The sequence below is a fragment of the Delphinapterus leucas genome, chromosome X (assembly GCF_059928025.1).
Source record: "Delphinapterus leucas isolate spDelLeu-1000000601 "Yukka" chromosome X, BTC_Dleu_Yukka2, whole genome shotgun sequence".
In the NCBI taxonomy this organism is placed as follows: Eukaryota; Metazoa; Chordata; class Mammalia; order Artiodactyla; family Monodontidae; genus Delphinapterus; species Delphinapterus leucas.
In genome coordinates, this window is record NC_143150.1 from 121,889,618 (window position 1) to 121,895,780 (window position 6,163).

Here is a 6,163-nt window from a genome sequence, read left to right on the forward strand (position 1 = left end):
CCTGCGAACTCTTAGTTGCAGCACGCATGCAGGATCTAGTTCCCTGACCAGGGATCGAACCCGGGCGCCCTGCATTGGGAGCACGGAATCTTATCCACTGTGCCACCAGGGAAGCCCTATTCCCTGTCTTTAAAAATTGCCAAAGAGTGCCAGCTATGGAACTTCTTCCAGATATGGAGACATGTCTCCCTGTCAGCAATTGGAATGGATGGACTGGCTCTTGACACCTGAGTCCCACCTGTCCTTCTTCCCTGATGTCTCATTTGTGATCACTTGTGATAGGAGGGACCCATGACTTGTTCATTCATTTACACAGCAGGTGTTTAGTCTTTTCCATCCCAGTTAGCTGGACCATGGCCTCTTCCCTCGGGGAAGTGGCAGCCTGGGAGGGGCAGACAGGTGTGCGATGGTTGTAGTTGCAGTATGTGCACAGTGGAGAAGGAGGTGAGGGCAGGCTCTGTCGGCCTCAGCATCGGTGACATTCGGGGCTGGATCATCCTTTGTTCTAAAATAGTACATACCATGGATGCATACATATGTACTCAAATTGAGAAACTCTCTTCAAAAAGATTCACACACACCAGCTTCAGAATAGAGGTTAGTTCTGAGCAGGGAGAGGATTGGAGTGCTAATCCAAAGGGGTTTTTCTGTCTCCCTGATGTAATTTCTTTATAACAGAAAAGCTATAGCAGCAACGCAGCTTTTTTTTGTTTGTTTTTTGCAGTACGCGGGCCTCTCGCTGCTGCGGCCTCTCCCGTTGCAGAGCACAGGCCCTGGACGCGCAGGCCCAGCGGCCATGGCTCACGGGCCCAGCCGCTCCGCTGCACGTGGGATCAGCAACCCAGCTTTGATGGAGGCCCCCAAATTCGTCAAACTTCTGACACAAACTAGTTTCTCTTTCACTTCAGTTTTAGGGTTAACTGTAACATGAAATGTTTATTTATCAAACACTGATACCAGGTTTACTATGGGCCGCATACTTTTCTAGTTGCTTTACAAATACGAATTTCTTTAGCAGTCAACCTATGAAGTAGCTATTGTAGGTATACAACCTGTTTTCCAAAACTCTTAGGTCGGGTATGTTTCAGAATTCAGACATTGTACTTTTGAAAAGTAGAACAGCGTATCGTGGAACTTGTCCCGGTGGGCTGGGGCAGCAGCCTGCCATCAAAGCCAGTTGCAGTAAAATGGACGAATATTCTAAGTGGGATAAGTAAAGACCATAAATATCCCCAATTCCATTCGCGTCAGGTTTTGTCATCAAATCCTTATAGTCTAGTCTAGTCAGGTTTGGCTGGCAAACAAATTATTTAAAAACAAAATGTAACACAACTTCCAGTTTCCAGAGATCTGGGGACTTCAGGAAAGTGGTGAAGGAATATTATTTCCATTTCACAGATGAGGAAACTGAAGTACAGAGAAATTGACCAACTTAAGTTTGCTCTCAGTGGTGGAAGTGAGGGTCAAACCCAGATGTTCTGACTCCTGAACTCCCCACTTTTAGCTGCTCCACCCTGCTGAACTTGGCCTCTACAACCATATTCACAATATGTTTAAAGCACAGTGTATCCAGAGCACGGTGAAGAATCTGGAGCTGATTATGGCCCTCAGCAAGATTCCAGTGTGCTCCATGCTGGAGCACGGGGTTAGGCTCTAGTCCTGCTGGAGAATGTGTGATTCTGGATAATGTTCTTTGTTCTGAATTTTAGAAATGAGCCTATAGCAGCAAGAAGAGGGGACACAGTCGAGCTATTGAAGAAATGGATGTTCTGGGGCTTGGCAATTTGGAGCAGGTGAGGAAAAGTCTAGGATGGCTCGGGTTTCTGTCTTGGATAGTGGTTCTCATCGTTGAGCTAAAGAAAACACTGAGAAACAGGTTGAGGAAGAAGGATACTTAACTCCATTTGGGGACACAGTGAGTTTGAATAGCTCACAGGATACCCAGTGACATCCTGTCGGTCACTGGATATTCGGGCTTGGAACTCAGTGGAGAGGGTCCACATCAAAGACACAGGCTTCTGGGACTTCCCTGGTGGCACAGTGGTTAAGAATCCGCCTGCCAATTCAGGGGACACGGGTTCGATCCCCAGTCCGGGAAGGTCCCACATGCCGCGGAGCAACTAAGACCGTGTGCCACAACTACTGAGCCCGCGCGCCTAGAGCCCGTGCTCCACAATAAGAGAAGCCACCGCAATGAGAGGCCCGCTCACCGCAACTAGAGAAAGCCCACACACAGCAACGAAGACCCAATGCAGCCAAAAATAAAATAAAATAAAATAATATATATATAGACTTCTGAGTCCTCAGCCTTATGGATATGGAAAAGGGGACCATATACAGACTAGGAGGAATGGACCAGTGACAGTGGGGCCCTGAAGACAATGACTTTAACATGCAGGTAAAGAGGAGTCTGTAAAAGGAATTGAGAAGAAATGGCAAAGACAAAGGAGAGGAGAACCAGGAGCCAGGGGCGTTTCGAAAGGGAAGATTATGAGTGGGACAGGTGGCCAGTATGGCTTCTGCTGTGATGCGTTAGGAAGCTGACTTACCCACTAATGAAGTATTTTTGCAAATATATATATATAGAGAGAGAGATAGAGATATAGATATAGATAGATAAATTGATTTATCAAATATATTACAAATATTTTTGTAAATATGAAAACAATCTAATTAAGACTGTACATCGAATTACCAATTTATAGGAAGTTCAAGGACTAGACTAATGTGTTACAAGGCACCGTGAAGACACAATCAGCCAAATCCAGAATTGGGAAATTTGATACGACAGAAAACCCAATTTCTTCAATAAATGGACTTTTTTTTTTTTTTTTTTTTTTTTGCGATATGTGGGCCTCTCACTGTTGTGGCCTCTCCCGTTGCGGAGCACAGGCTCCGGACACGTAGGCTCAGCAGCCGTGGCTCACGGGCCCAGCCGCTCTGCGGTATGTGGGATTTTCCCGGACCGGGGCACAAACCCGTGTCCCCTGCATCAGCAGGTGGACTCTCAACCACTGCGCCACCAGGGAAGCCCACAAATGGACTTTTAAAAAGCGTGTGTTGGAGAAGGGGTCATGGCAGAGGGAGGGACTGTCAATGAGATGTAATGTGTGGCATGAAAGGATGCTCAGCATCACTAATCATTAGAGAAATGCAAATCAAAACTACAATGAGGTATCACCTCACACCAGTCAGAATGGCCATCATCAAAAACTCTACAAACAGTAAATGCTGGAGAGGGTGTGGAGAAAAGGGAACCCTCCTGCACTGTTGGTGGGAATGTAAATTGATACAGTCACTATGGAGAACAGTATGGGGTTCCTTAAAAAACTAAAAATAGAACTACCATACGACCCAGCAATCCCACTACTGGGCATATACCCTGAGAAGACCGTAATTCAAAAAGAGTCATGTACCACAATGTTCACTGCAGCTCTATTTACAACAGCCAGGACATGGAAGCAACCTAAGTGTCCATCATCGGATGAATGGATAAAGAAGATGTGGCACATATATACAATGGAATATTACTCAGCCATAAAAAGAAACGAAATTGAGCTATTTGTAGTGAGGTGGATGGACCTAGAGTCTGTCATACAGAGTGAAGTAAGTCAGAAAGAGAAAAATACCGTATGCTAACACATATATATGGAATCTAAAAAAACAAAAAATGGTTCTGAAGAACCGAAGGGCAGTACGGGAATAAGGACGCAGACAGAAAGAATGGACTTGAGGACACAGAGGGGGAAGGGTAAGCTGGGACGAAGTGAGAGTGGCGTTGACATATATACTCTACCAAATGTAAAATAGATAGCTAGTGGGAAGCAGCTGCATAGCACAGGGAGATCAGCTCGGTGCTTTGTGACCACCTAGAGGGGTGGGATAGGGAGGGTGGGAGGGAGGGAGATGCAAGAGGGAGGGGATATGGGGATGTATATATGCGTATGGCTGATTCACTTTGTTGTACAGCAGAAACTAACACAACATTGTGAAGCAATTATACTCCAATAAAGTTCTTTAAAAAATTAATAAAAATAAAAGATGTAATTTATGGACTTTGTATGGATCCTAACTTGAACAAATTATTAAAATTTGGGAGGAAATTTGAATATGGACTGGGTATTAGAGGATATTAAAGAATTATGAATTTTGTTAGGTGTAATCATTGTTTTGTGGTTATATATTCTTTTAAAGTTCTGAGCTGTTGAAGACACAACTCTTTACAGTTGAACTCATATGATGTCTGGGGTTTCCTTTAAGGTTTGTATTCCAGTGGCAGAGCGTGGGAGAGGCAAAACAAGAGTTGAAACAAGGTGGGCAAAATGCTGAGAATTGTTGAAGCTGGGTCATGGATACATGGAGATTCATTATGCTCTTTTCTCTAGCTTTGTTTATGTTTGAAAATTCCATAGTACATTTTTAGAAAATGAAATGGAATTTGAAAGAAAGAGATTAATAGTATTGTCACAGAAAGGTCTGCAAACTAAGAACAGACAAGTAGACTTTGGCCTGACAATCTAGAAACCATTGTAACATAAAAGACCTTAAAGCAATTTCAGTGGATAGGTGGGGAGGAAAACCAAAGTTTACATCAAAAGCTAAGATACTGGGGGAAAAAAAGGATTGCACCATGTCAAAGGGACATGGGAGCCAGTCTGAAAGATCTCCCACTGGCCAAACTGGAGCAATTCAAGCAAAAATATATAAAACATAGAATTGGATTATAACCCAAATTATAAAAGAAATACACAGAAGTCCATACTGACAAGTGATTAAATAAAAAATGGCAAGAAGAGACAAATCTTCCAGAATTCTAAATAATGGCTGTAGATACTGCCCCCTCGAGGGGGGCTGACCTTACTCTCCCTCCCCATTGAGTAGGGGCTAAACTAGTAACTTAATTCCAAAGTACAGAGTACAGAAAAGGGAAAATAACAACCTTCAGTGGAGAAACTTTGCCGACACCACATTATCCAAGCGTTCGAGGTCAACATCACCAGTGGTAAGTTCTACAGGGACCTTGTCCTACCACCTGGTGTGATCTGACGTGATGAGAAGGGCACTTCACCCCCGTGGTAGCCTCAAAACCTATAACTGCAGTCTCATCATGAGAAAATATCAGATAAAACCAAACTGAGGGACATTCTACAAAATACCTTCCCAGTACTCTTAAAAACCCTCCAGGTCATGAAAAGCAAAGAAAGAAACTGTCAGAGGAGACTAAAGAGACATGATGAAGAAATGTAGTGTGGGAGTCTGGTTGGATCTTGGAGCAGAAAAGGGTATTCGAGGAGAAACTGGTGAAATTCAGATAAAGTATGTAGTTGTACTGAATAGCCATGTGCCAGTGTTAATTTCTTACCTTTGACGAATGTCCCATAGTCAGGTAAAAGGTTAACAGTGGGGGAAACTGGGTGAAGGTTCACAGGAACCGTATTATCTTTATAATTTTTCTGTAAATCTAAAATAATTCCAAAATAAAAAGGGGCTTAAATAAAAACAAATTTAATACAGGGTTTTGCTGATGGTCTTTATAGCAGTTACTCTTCTTCCACCTTTCAAAGAGGGGAAATACATTTTTATTTTTCTAAAGAAAGGAATTTACAAAGCCTTTTTTCTTCTAAATGCTGTAGACTCTGACATCTAGGACACCAGAATGACGAGACCGTAGGCAAAGTGAAGGAAGGATCCGACCTTTACTGGGTACCTGATGTGTGTAGTGCTGGGTGATTTATACACATTACCTGGGTTGTTTCTCCTAACAGCCTGATAAAGCAGGATCCCCAATTTTCTTAAGAGCAGATTGATTCAAAGTAAGAAGTAGCAACATGTCTAATGGCTGGGGGGTTGGATGGAAATCCGGGGGGGACTGCAGATGGGGGTAGGCTTTCCTTTCGAGGTGAGGAAAATATTTTGGAACTTGAAAGAGGTGGTGTTTACACAACACTGCGAATGTACTCAATGCCACTGAACGGTTCACTTGAAAATGGTTACTTTCATGTTATGTGAATTTCAGCTCTGTGAAAGAAGATGTAATATTTTAAAAAGGTTGAGAAGCTGTGGTCTGGGGATGGGAGAAACACGTGGAGAGTGACGTGCAGAAATCGCGTGGTGTGTAATAGTTTCAATTTTCATTTTTTTGGCCAAAGAACAGCCCCACAAA